The 20,984-nt window shown below is 44.0% G+C and overlaps 1 protein-coding gene across 2 annotated transcripts in view; it reads right to left on the minus strand.

The window, feature by feature from the left end:
• CADM2 (cell adhesion molecule 2) overlaps positions 1-20,984 on the minus strand; it is a 149,575-nt gene that overhangs the window by 112,101 nt on the left and 16,490 nt on the right. The window lies entirely within an intron of this gene.

A 20,984-nucleotide genomic window follows, 5' to 3' on the forward strand; every position in this document is an offset into this window, starting at 1 on the left:
CAGGCACTTCACGCAAGTCCTTTGTAGATGGATGTGAATGCTATTAGGACTGCATTAAGGGTTCATTTGAATAAGCATGTTTACTGCCACGATATTCTGAAATTGTAACAGCAAGCCTTCTGCAGGCTTTTAACTAAAAATACCTTGTTAGATGCATAATGAAGCATATGCTTCTTAGACAGCAATAGGACTTCCCTACTAAACCAGAATATTCTTTTAGCGTGACTTTATTTCTTTAAGTTAGCAAACCATTCTTATAAAAACAGCAGGTAGAATTAGCATGCAATAGTATAACATGTCTGCTAAATTTTAGAACATAATTCCTATTTGGAATTAACTTTCAACATAAAAATCTTTTCTGTTACATTCTAGCACCATACTCTAGTCCAAACTGGAGACTGCTTCGCGCTGGGAATGCCTTCCCAGGTGCAAATAGTGCCAGTCATAGGGAGGGGTAAGGATTCACCCAAACCCTGAATCTGACCCAAGGGGCGGGGGTTTGGAGGGGGCTGCTCTAGTCTCACAGCAAGAAACAGTAGCTGAATGGAACCTGGACACAAAAGGAGAGGATCATGCGGCTAAGGGAAGCCCAAGTTCTCAATGACCCCTATCAGTTTTTAGGAAATACCTGGCTAAGATGTATTTCCAATGTAGGAAAACAAAGGGGAGGCTTTTGTATCCTTTTTTGTAACGCAAACGAAAAGATGTTCTGAAGAAAAGTTGAGAGCGTACTGGAATCTATTTGGGATAAGATCTATGAGATCATTCTGGATGAAAAATATTTAGCCCTAAATGAACCTATATCTATGTAATCCACAGTCCCAGTATAATAGTAATCAAGGGAATAATACAATCTAGACTTTTAATTGCTTTCAATTTTCTAAGAAGTTCCAAATTCCAGTCACCTTTTCCTTCAGACAACACGCTGAAGCATAGTTCACACTATGCTGGAAGGGAAAAGGCAACATGGCTGGGCGGGGGGGGGGGGGAAACCCATAAGGTGCTCCCAATTGTCAAACCATGATTTGCTGATAGGTAGCAGGCTTTCTGTGCCAACCTACATTTGAGTGATGTTTTGTGGCTGGAATCGCCATGTTTGAGAATGTGGTTTTTAGATTTGATATTTTAAATTATCTTTTTTTAAAAAATAGATTTGTTCTATACATGCACGTTTTGAAGAGTTGCTACTCACTCCGAGTTTATATCCAAATTCAAACAAATACTGAATATATAAAACATAATAATCCTTTGCACTGGGAACTTCTCATTTGTCAGGCTTATTTGCTCAAGTGGAGAAGCTGAGTTTTCTCTTCCTCAAAGCTGAAGTTTCTCTTCCTTTCTCTGAGTTTTCTATTCCTCAAAGAACTGGGCATCTAATTCCCATTGCCCTTTCCCAACATGCATTCTGTCAAGAAAGAACAAAAATGGTCTGGCAATCCTAGCTCTCTGTTATGATGAGCATGTTTGCTGTACACTCAAGTCAGAATGAGTCCAGGATCTCTTACAGCTGGTTTAGTTAAATCATCTTAATTTGATAGACTCTAATTATAATACAGTTAATGATTTTTGAAATTCCAAATAGCAAATCAACCACATGACTTACACAGTTTTTTCTGCAATTCAGCAAAATCAACATTTACTTCACACAATGCATAATTAGTCTGTAGAATTCATTGCCAGAAGCCGTGTTGATGGTCACTAACTTGGATGGCTTTCAAAGGGGATTGGGCAAACTCATGGAGGGCAGGACTACCAGTGGCTACAAGTTATGATGTCTCCAGGTTCAGTAGCAGTATGTGTCTGCATGCCAGTTGCAGGAGTGCAATGCTGGTTTCCTGTTTATAGCCTTTATAGATGCAGCTTATCAGCCAGTGTAGGATACGCCTAATAAGCCCATGTCCTGGCATCTGTTTGATGGTATTTGCTTTCACTTTTGTTTTTCAAATAAACCTGGTACCTACACTTCATCTTCTCTTGGTATTTTGCATTTGATATTCATTTTTAATTAGAAGTACCTCTATTCTTTCATGGCTTGTTAACGCTTTCATTTGGAAGCACAGCTTTCATTAGCCTTGTGAATAATCACTTTTCATTGCAGCAAAGTCCATTTCTTGCAATTACCTTGCACTGACCTGATTATCAGTTAAACTACAAAAAACAGTGTCTAATTAGCTCATCCATTCATGTTCAAATTCACATGACCTCGCTTTATTGGAAAGGTCTATATAGCATAATGCCCATGCCCTTCACTGACTACATCCAACGAAAACATTTCTTACCCCAGGTATGATCACACTAGGAAAACCCGGAAATATTGCATCCCCCTTCATTACTCTGTCAGCTTCCATTTATAAAAGTGATTAAAGTAGCTTTATCGGGTTTCTGCCAATGATTTTTTCCTCCTCCCTGGCACCATACAGTAATGGCAGAAAATCCACTTGTGCCGGTTACAGGCAATTTGCTGATTTCATGTCCCAGTCCTGTCAAGAGACTCTACTGGTGGCATACATTCCACTGGTGTGCACTGTCATGAAATAGCTTAACAGGGCTTGTGAAAGTGCTGGCAGGAAGGCCAACACTCTTTCACTTGTGCCAGTGGCCATCAGGAGTCTTGCTGGCGAGGGTAATTCCAGAGCAGGGGCAGGGGGAGGGCAAATGTCCCCTTACCCCAAAGAGACCTCCAACAGACAAAATCCCCCACTGGATGCAACATAGACCACACTGGGAGAGATTTAATTAGGATTGGGCTGCCCATTTCATGGAAAGGTAGCATTGCACAAACATATCTGTAGGATAAAAAATAGGCACTTCTTAATGAGGATACAATGAAATTGGAAATAAAAATATGTACCTATACAGGTACATATACAAGTGGGGCTCGGTATTCGTGAAGGATCTGTTCTCGGACCCCCTGCAGAAACCAAAACTTGTGGATAATGAAATCCGTGCTTTCAACCCCTTTGAAGGTGACTGGAACAGAGCAGAGTGGACTCTATGGGCTTCAGAATGCCTCCTTGAGGCAAAAAAAATGTGACCTGGTTTTCGGATAAAAATCGGAAGTGACATTTGTATGCCTTTAAAAGGCATCACTTCTGGTTTCCGTTCGAAAATCAGAAGTCACACTTTTTTTTTTTGCCTCAAGGAGGCATTCTGAAGCCTGCAAAGGCTGTAGAGCTCTGCTCACCTTCAGAGAATTCAGGCTGAACCAAGTGTGGCTCAAGGAGGGTCTGGGATACCCACATTTAGGCAGATCCATGGACAGAAAATCAGGGGATAAGTAGGCTCAACTTATATACATTTTAACTCAATATGGTCAGTTCCTCCATGGTTTGCATATAATTCTCACACATTTCCACCACAGAACTCTGAATGTCTGCTTCAGCTTTGCAGTGGGTACAAAGCTTACAAAAGGACAAAAGAATCGGATTACTGAGGCAAACCAAAAACATCCTGACAGTTAGAAATGCCAGCAAAATTCTCCCAAGCCAAGCCTGAATAAAGAATGACAGGGAGTTGTTAAAATTTGCTTCCAAGGATAGGTGAGCTTCAAAAGCCCCCCAAATTCCTTTCAGCTTCAACTAAAAGCCAAGTAGAAAAGAATTTTTGGTTCCCCGTTCCTTATTTCATATAATAAGGCAGCTTTGTAGCTCCACCACATTAAACAGGGGCTGAGGGGTAATTTATGAAAGGATTTTCCCCTGGAAAATTAGGAGAGGTGGAGAACAGACAGCACTCTCTAATTTCACCCAAATTGTCTCTTGCAGGGAAATGGTCTTTCATTTTGCCCATTTTGAGGGATTCAGGCCTATCCACACTTTCCTGGGCACAGGGCCCATTGGACACAATGGAACTTACTTCTGAGTAGACATGCATAGGATTGGGCTGTCAGTCCTTTAAAACAGAGCATCTGGAACAGCCCAAGGAGACTTTTTCTGCTGGTTTTTCCTTGTTAGGAGACTTGATCTCACCTAAAAGGGGGGAGGGTGACAGAAGACCCTCCTGAAATTTCAGGACCTTAGAAACGTATTTTTCACAGACTCTGCTGGGCTCAGACTGGGCTTTAGAGCTCAAAACACGTGACTTCTGGATTAATGGAAAAACTGGATGTCACATTTTAATTAAAATGGCACTTCCAATTTCTCTGTGAAACTGAAGTCACGTATTTTGAGCTCTAAAGCTCAGTCTGAGCTTGGCAGAGGCTGGGGTTGGACATGCTCGACCTCTGCTGAGCTCAGAAGCCCCTCCAGAGATGAGAGTGTGCGGGGGTGTATTTGGCACAGACCTGATATGTGGATAACTGAATCTGTGGATACAGGATATGGGCCCCCTCTGTACAAACACATTTAACACTGAATGATCAATCTAGTATGTGTAATGCAGTGGTATTCTTTAGCACACAAAGTGGAGAGGGGATAAATTCTATGAGGTCAAGCACCATGAAGCAGTGAATGTCATTTATCCTCTGTATAGTCACATGATGCATATGGACCTGTCAGAGACTGCAGGATCTTGTGCAAGGCCACCACCAGAATGGTGGTGCAATCACATGGAAGTTCTTTAAACCTACTATATGTTTTTCTCAAAGCAAATGGGTGAGGAAGCTGGGACCACTTCAACATAGTAGCATGATGTAACTTCACTTAATCACCTTGACCATCTTTGCCCAAAGTCTTCCTTTTTTGTCCTGGCATTGGCAGATGTAAAGATTTTCCTCTTCTCTGCCTCCTTTTCCTGCCAAGCATGCATTGCTATATGGGCTTCTGCTGATCCTATGTCAGATCCAGCAGAGCTTTGGCAGTTGCAGTTTCATCTTGCTAATGCACAGAGCTGGTGTTGGGATGCGTCATATATCCATGATTTTCATTTCTGGGTACAAAAATAGACCATTTGCAGCTGCAGATAAGTGTCCTGATTATAGCAACAGGTTTCTTAATAGTTTCATGGAAAAAAAGGGTGGTGTTGTGCAATTAAGCCAATTATATAGAATGGGGGAAGGATGCTCAATATCAAACCAATCAACAATGAGTGGCAAAGAAGATAGTTAGACCAGATGGATGCACAATAGCTGGCTGGTTTCAGTGCCTTTCGGTTGAGAACCATGAAGGATTCAGCCTGGTCTCTGCATTTCCATTCCCATTTAAAGACAATGCTCTACAGTGCTACGATTTCAATGAATGTCCATTAAACTTTATTTCCTCAAAAATTCTGTACCTATTTTTGTGACTAAGGCTACAATCCTACAAATACCTGGAAGTAAATTCCATAGAACTCAAAGGTGCAGAGGATTGCATGATTAGCATACCAAGCATATACATTAATGACTGACAGCCCAATCCTATCCACACTTTCCTGGGAGTAAGCCCCATTGACTCTAATGGGACTTACTTCTGAGTAAACATGCATAGGATTGGGCTGCCAGTGAATAAAGATTGGTGCCTTGAGGGCTTCCTAGACTTATCTGGCTTTTGTTTGATTAAAAGCAATTAGATTTAGATGTGCATCCAGCAACTTGAGTCATAGGTGCAGATCCTCTAGCAAACATCCCCAATTTGGAAACATTTACTTGGGTTAGCTGTCAGATGTGCTAGGCAGTAAGAACAGAAGAACAGCCCCACTGGATCAGGCCATAGGCCCATCTAGTCCAGCTTCCTGTATCTCACAGCAGCCCCACCAAATGCCCGGGGAGCACACAAGACAACAAGAGACCTCATTCTGGTGCCCTCCCCTGCATCTGGCGTTCTGACATAGCCCATTTCTAAAATCAGGAGGTTGTACATACGCATCATGGCTTGTAACCTGTAATGGATTTTTCCTCCAGAAACTTGTCCAATTCCCTTTTAAAGGCGTCCAGGCCAGATGCCGTCACCACATCCTGTGGCAAGGAGTTCCACAGACCAACCACAGGCTGAGTCAAGAAATATTTTCTTTTGTCTGTTCTAACTCTCCCAACACTCAATTTTAGTGGATGTCCCCTGGTTCTGGTGTAATGTGAGAATGTAGTGTAGTGGTTAAATTTATGAAAGTATAGGATCCAAGACAGTAAATTGTAAACAATGAGAACATCTTGCAGGGATGAAAACCAGAATACCACTTGTCCTCGTTGGGGGAGACGGTGTCACACAAACAAGGTAAAAAGATCCCGAATCTTATCGGTGAAGTCACTAGTTGCCTGTGCAGCCATCTGGAGTGTTGTGGCATGATGGGGCTGTAGCACACTGGTGCTTGGTGTAGCAAGGCACCTAATAGGAGCTGTCCATTGCTAACAAACAGCTCTATCCTAATGAGGGCCTGTGATGGCAGAAGTTACACATTTTCTGCCTGCACGTGCTGTTACAAAAACAGCATCAATGTCCATCGTTTTTAAGAAAATTGCAGTTGACTCTGCTCAACTTTATCACTGGCAAAAGAGGGGAACTTATCAAGGCTAGCCTCCCATGTGACATGTCCAATGCAGGGCTAACAGGAATACATAAAACTTGATAGGTATCCTGAGGCAAGCTGATTGTTTAAGGGCACCCCAGAACAGTCTCTATAGGTTGACCACCTTGGGAAAGTGGGATGGGGCTCCATTGTACAGTGGGTGCTCAGTTCATTTCAAGGTTTTGAAGCTGATTGGGTTGAAGAGGGTGAGCCAACCTGAACTTCTTCAACTAAGGAGTTGGCAGTGATGAGGTGGGATCATGAAAGAATGATCTGAAGCTTGGAGCCAGAGTAGGATCACTAGGAAAGAGAGGAAGGTAGGATAGCACATTCAGACTGTCTCCTCTAAGACAGGAGTATGCCCTGAAATCTAGGAGGAGACTTAGGTCATTTAAAACCTAAAGGAGAATATAGTAAGCTCAAAAAAATTGTGGCCCAATTTTAATCCAAATTACCTTGTCTCGTGTTTTAAAGGGATTCGTGGGCAATGTAAGAAGAACAAAGAATAATCTCTGCATTTTCAAAATGTTCTTGTTTTCGTTCATCCGCTCACTCCACACAAATATCTTCTATTATTACATGGCACGAATTCTTATTAGAAAAAGACTTATTTAGTGCTAAAAAAAATAATATGAATTGCTGAATTCGATTAGGTGCTTTCAAGAAAGCTAATATCCTTAATCCCTTTGTGTTCAGCTCTTTGAAAGCTTGATTGAAAGTTCTGAGCATGCTTCAATATACACCTGCTGTCTCTCCTTCTGAGTCCTTGAGTGTCAATGCTTGATTCTACAGAATTTGTTTTTTCTCTCCTGCTTTTGCACTTGAAACAGTTTGAGATGATAGCCCTTTTTCAAACTTGCCAAATTTAGGGGGAAAAATTATCTGTGCTGAGTAAGCAAAACCAAGCTACACATTGCCAAGGAAACAGACAAAACCAACAGGTATGCTACATTATCACTAGGCCTTTTAAATGAACCCTTTGCCAAATGGTAAGGACTCTTCCACACACACAAATTGTGTATTCATGTATGTGTTACCCGACATACAGACTAAAGCTATTTAGGGCACAACCCTAACCAACTTTCTAGCACTGACATAGATGTGCCAATGTAGTGTGCACTGCAACCTGCAGTGGGGAAGCAGTCAAGGAGGCCTCCTCAAGGTAAGGGTATGCTTGTTACCTTACATTGGGTCTGCACTGCAGCTAAGTCAGTGCTGGAAATTTGGTTAGGATTGAGCCCTAAGATAGTCGGTTCAGTTAGCAACCTAGCTAATCATAAAAGAAAACCAATGGAATTAGTGTTTATGTTTGAAAACAGGTTATCATCAATACATACAAAAATGTGTTTAAGGTTAAATTGTGTTGCTCTTTCACATACTTCCTTCTGTTGTTAATTTCTCTTTGATATTTTCTCAGTGCAAGAAGTTTGCAAGTTATTCAGATCTGTCAGGTTTGATGCACTTAGTTCTGGCTTATGCTAAACTTATTTTAGATATCTAGCCTTTGTTAAAATTCCAAGCACAGACTAGCCAGAGTTTAACTTGTGGGTAGAAGCCCACCTTCATACTACATAACGGTCCTTTAACTTTTCTATTTCCTTTGTATGAAAAGCCTTGCTGGGTCAGACCAAGGGTCCATTTAGTTCAGGATCCAACAGCTGTCAGTCATATGCTACCAAAGGGTAGAAATGAATGCAACAGCCCTGCATTGCTTCTCTCCCCCCACCACCCTTGGCAGCCAACCGCATGCCTGATGAATTATCATCAAGCATATTTATCCCTCAGCACTTACTACCCCCATTGTTTATTCCAGACTTGTATGTAGCTGCCCCCATTCTGGCTGGGATAGCTGTATGTAGCCTGGCATAGCTCATTACACAACCTTCCCGAACTGATCGTCACCTCTGCCAGTGAACCCGCACAGCCACCTTCTGAATAACATAAAACTGATATTCAGTCCTTCACAAATCCTTGTTAAAATGCAACCCAGCAAGTGTACTTGATTCAGAATTGTACATTCTTACCAGTGGAGTTCCCAATACTCATTTCTAATGTAAAAGTGTCTAATACTTAATTTGTCTGCTCCTGGTTATATGCTCTCAGGTTTTATCTACCTGACAAGCAGTGACTTAGACAAATATTCTTTTCTGTGTTTTGATGAAAAAAAATGATATACAAGGAAGTATATCCAAGGAAGTATATCCAGTATTAAGGGGGGGGGGAGAGTATCCCCCCTGGTTTCTTCCGGTTCCATTTGAATGCCGTTATGTGAAATATGCTAACAGCTCAATTCCACCCCCCTCCAGTGGTGCAGCCATGCCAAAAACAGGCAGGAAGGATGGCAAGGGAGGCAGGATTAGGTTGGGGGAGGGGGAACGAAGTAATGTGGTGGGGGACGACATAATGGGGAGGCAATGGGTGGGGGATTTGTGGACTGTATCCGTGAAGAAGATGGGTTTGTTGGCAGCAGTGGCTGCCAAATCCCAGTCTCCTTCCTGAACCTGACCAGCAATTTCACTAGTGCAGGTCCAAGCAGACCCTTCCAAATGTTCCCTTACCCAGTGGAAACCTCTGCAACTGCCCCTCCTGCAGGAAGCAGCAGTAGACATTTGGGCATTACTGCATCAACAAGGAGGAGGGAACCATAGGATTGGGTTGTCAGGTCCTGAGCTAAAGTAAATTGCACCAAATTCAGTGAAATTTACTTCCAAGTAAAAGACTATTATCATGCTGTTAATATTCCTCTCAGACTCTAGTATTTATTTATTGCCTGCTGCAATTATATCCACAAGAACCTGGAAATAATAAACCCTATTGAATTCAGTAGAGGGCGGTATAAAAATGTGAAAAATGAATGAATGAATAATGGAAGATCATCAGCTGGATGATGTGGTGTTGACAGCGATTCCATGTTTTGACAGCTGTTTGACAGCTCTGGGAAGGGAAGGGCTGGCTCCACAGCTGTAATCAATCAAGGCCAATGGGACTCTGATGGACACCTGAGCTTCATTTGACCCTGATGGGACTTTGAATGGACATGGACTGGAGATGGCTCACCTGAGCCTAATTTGGACTTAATGGGACATAAAACGATAAAAGGCAGCTTCAGAAGGAGCAAAGCTACCTGACCCAGAGGGATCCTGACCAAGAGGCTACCTGACCCCATACTTACAGGACAGACACACGGGAGAAGGGGACTGCCAGGACTCTGCTGGAGAACACAGAAGAGAGAACTGCCAGGACCCAGCTGGAGTAGACACTCTGCTGGAGAGGACACTGCTGGTGAGGAGGGACTCTGCTGCAGAAGACTGGACTGTGCTTTGGAGACTGGATTGGACTTGGACTGGAGGCTTTGGATCTTTACCCACTGAGTTAATTGGAGTTTTGGGGAGGGAAAGCTTCTGGACAAGAGGACTTGCAGGAGTGTATGTGTTTGTAGCAATAAATTCTTGTTAATTGCTCAACTGATAAGGAGTTCTGTTCATTTCTTTGCACACCACAGCTGTTGATCCTAGAAATAAAGAGGGTGTTAAGTACCCAAAAAGTGGGCATTAGAAGGGAGTTGGAATATTTGGATAGGACAACTAAATATGCTTTTTTTTTTTTTTTTGGCCCTTAACACTAAATCACTTTTTTAGTTAGTAACTGACTGCTGAAATTTACTCACCCCAGCTGCTACCAGTACTATGGAGTAAAGTCTGAGGTTTTTTTGTTCGTTTTTTGTCTAAGACATACTCTGGGTTCAACTGTTGCTGCTTTGACATACGTCACAAAATGTTTGATGGAGAAATTTTCTGCACCAGTACAGTATAGTAAAACTCCAGTAGTCTAGCAACAAATAGTCCAGCGGTCTGATAGTATGGCATCAAAATTTTGCAGAAGCACTCCCAGCTTGGGAGCAGACTCCTGAACTCACTTGCCTTTGCACAGGCATAGTCATGCCTAACTTGGCAATGGTATTGCCAAGACAGGCTAGAAAAGCAGCTCAGGGGCAACTCGAGTGGATTGGCAGTAATGAAAGCACTATAGTAATCCTGTTGCTACAGTGACAGAGACTCTAGATCCAGGGATAATCAATGGTAGCATAGTACCAGCTGATAGTGCAGTCTTTCCAACAATTCATCACCACTAGTCCAAAATGTGCTGGATTATCGGAATTCTGTTGTATTTATACCTTCTAATAACAGTCTATTTCAGACAAAAGTCAAATCTCCCACAAAATCCTTCAGATGCACTTTTCTGTCCCTGCTATTCTCACCACATACTTACACACACTGTCTTGCTCTCATGCAATGAACAGTCCAAATCTATCTTAAACCCTGCCAATACAGACATGCCACTGGAGTGCGCACTACATCCTGTGGGGAGGGGGCAGTCCCAGAAATCTCCTCCAGGTAACGGAACATTTGTTTCCTTGCCCAGAAGTAAGCCTCTGCTTCCAAAATGAGTCTACCTGGACCTGTGCCAGCAGACCCAGGAATGAGGGTTGAGGCCTGGAAGGGGAATAGGCAGGGACAGTCTAAAATGGTATAAATGAAATAACACCACTAGAACATAAAATTTGGCTTATAAAATGTGATATCCTGCTCAATTAACAAAATAACTCCAAAATGTACCTAAGTGGCTGCGGAGCACCTGCGGTTCAACCGGAGTGCTTCTGTCTGTGTTTCTAAGCCCCTACCTCCCTGAGAGCTCTGTTGCTGTAACTGCCTTTACAGTCTTCTGAGCATTCTCAGAAGCTGCCAAGGAAAATGCATGGAGCCCTATGGAAAGTGAAACTGAACACAGTGCACATTTACTCATGAGTAGGTGAGATGCCTTGGTGCACTGGAAAGGGCAGGCCAAGAGGAATGCAATGCCATCAGAATTGTCCCGATCCAATGAACATGGGCCCCAAAAACACTCAAGAAAGAAGTCCCTCCCTCCAATCTGATAAAAGTATTAACCTGCTGGAAAGTGAAACTGAGCTACATGTTCATGTTTACTCATGAGTAAGCAAAAGTTTAATGGTTGCTTGCCATGTTGGTGTGTTGTTTTTTTCAACAGTACTTTAAAACAAGTCTGTTTCCATAGCAATTCAATGCGATGTGCAATTCTGTTGGTTCAAGTTGTTATCTTTTCAACGTTCTAATTTGGCAGTGTTTTAATTTGTTAGTGTTTGGCAGCATTAAGTTCCCTGTAGCTGTTCATACAATAGCATACAAATCTAAAATGGCTCCTGTAAGTTTAACTCAAGTAGTTGACTATGTAGTTGTGCTCTTTGAGTGGCTGTGTCTGCTGACAGCCACAGTCATAAAACACATACATACCACCGATATGACAGTGATTACACTTCATAAAAATGCTTTTAAATTGATTAAAATATTAATTGGGGTAAAAACTCATAACACCGCTTTTAGCCCTTTTTTAGGATAACACTGCCATCCAAGAAAAATAAAAATGTTTTAGACTGCCTCTAGGAACAGGATATCGGTTACACTGCTGGTGCTGATACCACTCCCTTCCCAGCCTTGACACACACTCCTCTCCACCCTTCGCTGCCCTGTTCCTCCCCCTCACCCAGCCCCATGCTGACTTACTAGCATCAGGGCTCCTTGGCAGGCCGCTGACGTGTGGTGGCCCAGCAGGGCTGAGTGGCACTTAACCTTTTGCTATCCCCATAAACCGTGTCATGCTGCTGGAATGTGTGCTCCAGTGGAACAGCACACCCATAGGATTGGGACATGTCTGAATGAACACAAGCCATAATATTGATGGAATACATTTTAGTAAAAGTTAAGCAACCACAGTACACCTGTTTCAGTGAAGGCAAAACCTTAGCTTTGGATGATGTAAGTGAGGAGGGAACGAAGCTGATACTGGGTGACATCAAGTAATGGTGCAAAAAGAGCTTGCTGATAAGGTTTGAAAGTTTTGGTTCTCCTTCATTACCCAACTGATACTGTGGGCCTTCAGTATCTGCAGGGAATCTGTTCCAGGACTCCCCACAGATACTGAAATCCACTGATGGTGGAGTCTGTGGGGGGCAGGGTCACAGTTCTGCAATTAAACATGTTAGGGTTGTGCCCACTCCATGGGCTCCTCAGAAGGCCTCCAGGATGTGACTGAAAGCTACATCTAATTCACATCTTTGACTTCTGATTGCGTCTAGGAGGCATCCTGAGGAACAAGAAAGCCCATGGAGTGGCCCTCAGAACACCTCTCAGACATGACCAGTAGTGGCCGAGTCCTGGAGGCCCTCTGAGATGCGGATTCTGGAATCTTTGGATGCTGAGCTTGCAGATATCTAAGGCACACTACTTGTTGTTGGAGAAGGAGGCCTAGTGCTGGTCACTCCAGTTCTTCCTGCTGTGATCCCAGGAGGATTCCTGCTCTCTTCTTATTACAAGTATGCCACAGAACAGTCAGTATTGTTGTCTAAAAGTCGAAAAGCCAATTTCTCACTAAAGCCAAATTATGACTAACTTGGTCACAATGGCTGAAAAGCATGCATTGTGTCTTGTCTGAATGGCAGCCAGCTACACAGTCTATACTATAACAATGCAATTTTCTGGCTTGCACATTCTTAATTGGTTGTGTACGTTATTACTATAAGTTATTACGGTGAGCCATTTAGTTATTTGATTTTTCTCTGTAAACCGCTTTGTGAACTTTTAGTTGAAAAGCGGTATATAAATACTGTTAATAATAATAATAATAATACTGTAAAAGCAGCAGTCTTCAAAGAGCTTGAACATATTCTGTGATTTCCAAAGTTCCCAAACTACTACTTAATATTTAGTAAGCAATACAGTTCAATAATCCAGGTTTAATCTTTGGCAGAAAGGCTGTGAAGGGTCAGTGCAAATTATTATTCTTTTCTATTTTTCTTCTTTTTTAAAATGAGCAGATGTATTTTTCAGGAAACTTGTTCTTAAGATAAAACGGTCCTATATTACAAACCCTTTCTCATAATGGCATGTATACGCCAAGAATCAAAGAAGAAGCACAACATCACAACAAATACTTTTTAAATTTGAACTTAATTTACAGCACACATTTGAAATGAAAGTGTTCAGACGATAAAGACACTGTAGTCTACTATAAACCAACACCAACCTTAGGTTGCAATCCTCTACACACTTTTATGGGAGTAACAGCCCAGTTCTACCTAATTCCCTACACAGAAATGCAGTGGCACCAATGCAAACATCCGTTACATCTTTTAGGGAATTTCAGCTTTGGGAGTCCTCCTTGGCGTAAGGAAATATTTGCTCCAGTGACAAAATGACATACATACAATTGAATTTAATGGAACTTATGTCCAATTAGGCATGAATAGGATTGTGCTGTTGAGGGCACTTATTCAGAAATTCTTTTTCAAACAAATCTACCTCCATCTCCTGATTTCTCCTCTGCCCATAAACCTGCCTAGAAATGTAGTTTAATTCTTTTCAGCACTTTTTAACAGCTTTTAAGAACATATCTGTTAAGAGAATTTAACTCAATATCTATAGCAATTCAAAAAATAATGATCTGTTTGATTTTAAAAATAATGATCTTGGTTTTAGAGGCAGGCTGTCTCTGATTGCCAGATACAGGGGAGGGCACCGGGATGCAGATTGTGTCTGTTGTCTTGTGTGCTCCCTGAGGCATTTGGTGAGCCACTGTGAGATACATAAAGCTCATAGATGGGCCATTGGCCTGATCCAGCAGGGTTCTTCTTATGTTCTTATGACATTTTTTTTAAACGTCCTCGAATGTAACACATTTAGGTCATAATCCTGCCCTTCACTTGGGCCGGCCCAAAAGTTTCTTTTTCTCCACTTTCAGGGGAGATAGGCTGGTGCATGGGCATGAACCAGCCTCCCAATGGCAACGAAGGCCCTGTAGGATGGGTGAGTTGTGTCAGCCAACCTTGGCCAATGCAGGGATCTCTGTGTGTGTGTGTGGGAAGGGTGGGGAGGAGGTGGGAGGGGAGGCATTTCAGGGTGGGGAAGGGTGGGTGGCAAGTGTTCCCGGGGGTGGGCAGGTGGGCAGGGAGCACCTGCAGGGAGCAGGTGGGCGGGGCTATACCGGATCTTGACCCTGTTCCCAGGCAGCCTAGGGCTGTCCCGGGCTGCTTGGATTTGTGCCATCAAATCAGATGGCGCAGATCTGAGTAGACCCATTAGAGCTGCTGCAGTGTGACACAGGGTAAAGGGAAAGGCTTCCCCTTGCCTCGGGCTGCACAGCTTTTGGTCCCAAACTTGTGCTGGATACAGTGCAAGCCCACTGGCCTGCCTGCTTCCAGCACAAGTTAGGATTGCGCCCTTAGGCTACAATCATATATTCACTTTTCTTGGAGTAGGCCCCATTGAACAGTGAGACTTACTTCTGAGTAGACTGGCATAGGATTGGGCTGCTAGTCAACAAGTTTTTGCTACGTTTAAAAGTGTTCTACCATATTTTTCTCCCATAAAGTTTATTTCCTTAGCTCACTTTGTTGTGTACCAGATAACCATATGTAAAGAAGAAAAAGACTGTCAATGCAGAGACTACCTATCAGTATGAATGGATTTTGATCTCTATATCACAACCAGTGCCTAATGAGGCTTAGTGTGCAGGATGAAATACATTCATGGTTGCTCTTTCAATAGTGGGGTGGTACAGTCTTGCCTGATCTCTTCCAATACTCCAGCTTTGGGATGGTACCACCCCCCAGTACGTTTATGTACATTTCCAGGTTTATTCACCACTCTTCACCAAAAAAGACATCTGACAGGGTCAGGGATGGCCCAATCAGATATGCTGCCAAACGCTGCCCTGGCCTATCACTGCTGCTACACACTACCTTCATGAAACCCAGAAAAAAAGAAAAACACAACCACTTACCTCACTCCTTCCCACAATCTATTTTGTCAAAGTCAGTGTGTGTCAAGCTGGGAACCCCCAGAGTGCCCTGCCCTTTCTATTTTATCTAAAAGGACCACAAGGAAGGAATAAGGTGAGTGGGTAGAGAAGCAGATTGCTGCTGTGTGCTCCCCAAACAACTGCATGGGCTGCAGTGATCTGCTTCACTCACCTCACTCCTTCCTTGCGCAGTAAAGGAACCACACAAGAGTGGGTTGAGGAGCTAGGGATGCAGATAACTGCCCATGTGGTTGTTTCAGGTGCAGGTAGTGGCAATCTAATTCCCTGTCTATTCATCTTCCTCATTCTTCACACGGTTTCTTTAAGTTTAAAGGAACATGCATGAAAAGGAACAAAGGGAATAAGTAGACTGATGTAGATTAACAGAGAAAGCAGACTGATGCAGTTCCTTCCATGGTGGGCTGTAGAGAAGTGATGGCAGATTCAGGGTGTGGGGCTATCTCAAGTCTGCTGTTCCATCAGACAAATGATGCAACCCACATCAGTTGCAGCATAGGTGGGGGTTTGGATGGGCTCTGCCCAAGGGAAGGATAGGAAGTGGGCCCTGTGGAGCACAGGGGACCTGCTTCTGAGCAGATGTTCCTGGAGGGTGCGCTCAGTCCCTGGCCCCACGAGTGGAGGGAACGGGCTTGGGCCAATAATTTGAAATCAGTGGCTGGTTTGGAAGATGTGGTGAAGGTGGAGATAGGTAGGGAGGTTGACACAGGCAGGGTCCGAGGCCCCTTTTTCATTTACCTCCCTTGCCACACCTTCGCATCTCTCCTTTGGGTGTAGTGCCCAAGAAAACACCGGGGAATACCAGCTGATCCACCACCTCTCATTCCCCAGGGGTGCTTTAGTGAATGATGGTATACAGTAGGATTTTTGCTTGGTGCGGTACACGTCATTTGAGGTGGCATTGGCTATTCTCAGAGGTTGTGGGGCTTGGGCACAAATGGCGAAATGCTACACTGAGTCTGCATTTCAGCTGCTGCCAGTCCACCCAGATGATCTCTGCCTGCTGGGTTTTGCTTTCGATAACCAATTTTACGTGGACAAATGCCCTTAGAGGGGCATCTAAGCCTCATCACTGGATCAGAGTGACACCAGCAATGCGGGAGGATATGGGCATGTGGGCTATCTTCTTAAAAGCTGCGAGTTCACTCAGATGCTGCAGGTGGCACAGGCTTTGGGGTTTATTTTCGGGGAAGATGGTGCCCTGGCAGATGGCCCTCTAGTTGGCACTTAGACATTACAACTGATTTGACCTTTTTAGAGCTTTTTCCCATCGTGGTTGCTATCCACCCCTGGGGGTTGGAGTTTAAGGACTCCACAGTGCAATTCTGGTGTGATAATCTGGCAGTAGTTCACTTTATAAATCGGCAAACCTCCCGGTCCCCAAGAGTCATGTGTTTAGTACACGCCTTTGTACTGCAATGCCTATGTCTTAACATGTTACATGTTACATGTGGCTAGGCATGTGCCGGGCTTGGTTAATGGGATAGCCCATGCTCTCCAGGAGGAGCATTTTCGCCAGTTAGCACCCTGTGCGAGGGAAGAGCCGGACCCCAAGCCCCAGTGGTTGCGGAACCTTGGGTGCGAGAAGTCAACAGGGCAGTGAATGCCTCCCTGGCCCCAAGCACCTGGGCAAGTTATAAAAGGAGAGTAGGCGAGTTTGAGGGCTTCAGGGCTACTGCTGGCCTCCCAGGTGTTTGGCCCATCCCCCCAGAGCATGTGATGCAGTTTTTAGTCAGACTCAGGTCAAATGGCAGGGCAAGTAATACACTTGGTGGCCCTGACTTTTGAGGCCAAGGCAAGCGGGCTGTCTGACTGCACCGGGGATTTTCGCATTAGGAGAATGTTAACAGGGTGGTCATGTGAGTCCCCTAAGGGAGGGGACAGTAGGCAGCCTATTACGTTTGACCTCCTGGCCTCACTATGTGAGTCATTCAGTGCAGTTTGTTCCACTGCATTTGAAGCACTGCTGTTTAGGGCTGCTGTCCTTTTGTGGGAGGGCCTTCTGCCCAGGTGAGGTTTTGGCACTAAGTAGGTGGGACTCCTCTGAGCGTGCCCTGCAGGTCATGGATGTACACTGGACCCAGGTTGGCGTGAGGCTGAGGCGGTCGAAGACAGACCAGGTCGGTCAAGGACAGTGGGTCCAACTGAATGGGGCAGGGAACTCCCCACTTTGCCCGGTGGCGGGGCTGCGTGAGAATGTGGCTCAGAGAGGCGTGTCTGACAGGCCAATCTTTGTGCACAAGTGGAAGGAGCACTGTTGTGCTGGAAATGGGGCCGAAGTAGCACAGGAGGCGCACAAAGTGAGCAGATCCCAAGATGTCAGTGATGGTCCCCCAATGGGGCAGAGGAGGCTGGAGCCCCTCACCAGGTTCCAGAGGAGGCTGGAGCCCCTCACCATGTTCCAGTTCCTGGTTGTGGTTGTGGTGCGGAAGTCTTTGGATGGCCTTGGCCAGGACTCAGCCAAGTTTGGCCTTCATTCATTTAGGACAGGGGCAGCAACAGCTGCTGCTGGCATGGGTTATGATAGTGGGGAGATCAAAAGAATGGGTAGGTGGAGATCTCGGGCATTGAAGAGCTCGTACGTGCGCCCCAAGGCAGGCAGGTCGCCTTAGTTATCACCTGATTATTCCTGTTTACCTACATTGTTTTGTTTTTTCTTCTTTAATTGTTAGGTTTGGGCCTTTCACTGCCAGCGAGGGCACTGACTTGTGGCCACTCCATTGTCTTCTGGGCTCACAAGCAAGCTCTCAAGAGTGAACTTGGATCTCAGCTGGGCCTGGGAGCACAGCTTTCAGTGCAGTGGGCTGCCAGAAGAGGGATGAAGTGGGGGGAGTTACTGCCCATGGTATATGAGTGTATACAGGGAGCTCCTCCTCCCCAGGTACTTCTCATATACATTGGCGGTAATGACCTTTGCCTGAGGACGAGGCTGTCCTTGAGGCAGCAGGTGGCAGAAGACCTCACCACACTGAGAAGCTCATCATATGGTGCCTGATCATCATATGGTTGGATCTGCTTCCGCGCCGGGTTTGGAGGTGTACTACAAGCATAGAGCCGGAAGGAAGGTGAATGCGCACCTGGGGAGGGAAGTGTTGGCAGCTGGCGGCCTAGTGCTTCGCCACCCAGATATAGAGAGCTCTCTGCTGCACCTTTACAGGTGAGATGGCGTGCATCTCTCAGAGGTCGGGAACCATATCTTTCTGTCAGACTTGCAATGAATCCTGCAAGGACTCTTAGATGGGGTGGGGGGATGCTAAGCACTAGGCTAGCCCCCCCCCCCAATGTGGCAGAGTAGTGCTGAGCCCCGAGGCTACCGGAATCAGGGGCAGCCTGGCTTGACCCCGGAATGGAATTGGGATGCTCACCTTCATGGTTCCCCGGCTCAGGGTTGGCAGAACAATTCAGCTGGCTGGACCCCGATTCCAGGGGTTGGTGATGAAGAACCTGGGGGAGCCTTGGGCGAGCTCAGGTTCTGACTTAAGGTGGTTCGCCCAAAGGAGGGCTCAGACAGGAACTGTCTCCTCCTAGTTAGGTGCCTGCACTAAAGGGGGTGGAGTATAGTCAGGACCCGTTGCATTGCACCAATCGCTGCGCAGCCTTGTAATGGAATAAATCATGGCCCTGTTTCAACCAAGTCTTTTGTGTCACGCATGTTTGTGGGGGGGATACCTGGGCAATGGAATTTCACCACATTGTCACTTAAAACATCAGCAGTCAGCCTTACAGGACTAGTGTTTCAGACTAGAGTGCACTAGTGTAGTGATTACTTGTGGATTGAGTTTTAAAGATTTTTAATAACATTTCATACTGTAGAGTGCACCTCAGCTTGCCCTGTTGAACTCAGTCTCCACTATATTTATACTCCTACTTAATTTTTGTGCCATCTATCAGCAGTTCTTCTTACATGCGCTAAAAAACAAATTAGTATGATTTAATCCACCATGTATCCTGTTTTGCTTTTACCAGTTTATTTGAACAGTGAACTAAAAACAATGTCATATCTTGATGACTTTATGACTTAACAACTTCTGCATATTTAAAGTATTAATATATTTCTCCTTTTTACTATATCACAACAGCTCTGGAAGAATTTTGAAAGGTTATAAAAAAATAGCAATAAACACTTATCACCACTTGGTCCTAAAAGTCTCCTAAATCAGAGCTTTCTATTCTACTCCCTGCATAACTAATTCTTGTATTATCTTTTGATTTAAAATGTAAAGTGTCATTTTATTGTTTTCAGCATAGCACATTTTTATGGTATCTTCCAGATTTCAATTGGTTTTTTTCCTAACAAATTTCTGTTGAAAAGAATAAAAATATCCTTTCAGGATGATGCTACCATTTTATGATCAATATCAAAATTACACTGAACACAGTATCTTTTTCAGACATGAAAGATACAAAAATAAGTTTGAGGTTCTTAAACCTAATTAGTTACTACAAATTATAGCCACATATTCAGGTCATGTAAATTATGCAAATGCGGTAAAAAAAATGTATTCCAGTTATACTCACTAAACTTAAAATTACAGTAAATCCAACTTGTTTTTTTATGTTCCAAAGAACATATACCTAACATTTTGAAACAGGTTTGTTAAAATAAATTTCTTAAATAAATAAATAAATAATAAAATTAGCAACTATTGAGGTATTCTACTTGTGAATCAGTGTTCTTAAGACAGTACTACTTTGACTAACACAAACGTAAGGCAAAGAAAACAGGTTTTGCAATTGTTAAATTCCATGACCTTATATTTTTATATCTCTGCTATATTTAAATAGCAAGTTACATGAAGAATTTGGTATTTTATGCCTGATAAATTATTTCACTATTCATTGAAATGATCGGCTGCTTCTTAGAAGAAAATACACATTTATTTACTGTACTGTATTGATCAAAAGGAAAGCTGCTATTTGACTGATCCAGCCAAAGTTTGACAGCTTCAATTCCCAGTTATATCAATAGGAAAGCTCTAAGAATGTGCTTAACCCTTCTGCTAAAATTGATGAAACTTACAGTCCTATGCATGCTGCCTGACGATGATGTACTTCCTAGACTGGTGCCAACTGCCATAAAGCAGCACCAGTCACAAAAGGCACTCTGACAGCTCACCATTCAGTGTAGTCCCCCTTCTTGTTGATAAAAGTAAGTCAGTGGAAGAGGTAGAGGTAGGAGGTAATAGGGGGTGCAGGAGGGGTGGGGAAGGACAGAATCAGGCAATGGGACAAGGAGGGACTGAGAGGGTGGTGAGGCAAAATGGACTGAGAGGGTGGTGACAGAGGTGGGGGATGGGCAGATTGGGCCAGGGAGAGAGTGGGGTCAGCAGCGCTGGAGGTGCTGATATCCTATTTCCCCTTGCCAACTTGACCCCATGACGCAGGTCCATGTGGACCTGTGCCAGCTATTTATCTAGCACAGGTTCAAGGTGTCAGGGAGATCCCTCCATGCTGCTGAGGTTTACCCCAGGTAAGGAAACAAATGTTCTCTTACCCAGAGGAGACCTCCTGGACTACCCCCCCCCCCAACACCACCACCACAGGATGCAGCAGTCACTATTTTGGTATTGCTGCATCATGTAGGGGCAATGTATAGCACTGTGCTGTTATGCATGCTTACATTTGAATTGACATTTTAAACACAAATTCAAAATAAAAGAACAGAATTATAAAAT

The sequence above is a fragment of the Tiliqua scincoides genome, chromosome 3 (assembly GCF_035046505.1).
Source record: "Tiliqua scincoides isolate rTilSci1 chromosome 3, rTilSci1.hap2, whole genome shotgun sequence".
In the NCBI taxonomy this organism is placed as follows: domain Eukaryota; kingdom Metazoa; phylum Chordata; class Lepidosauria; order Squamata; family Scincidae; genus Tiliqua; species Tiliqua scincoides.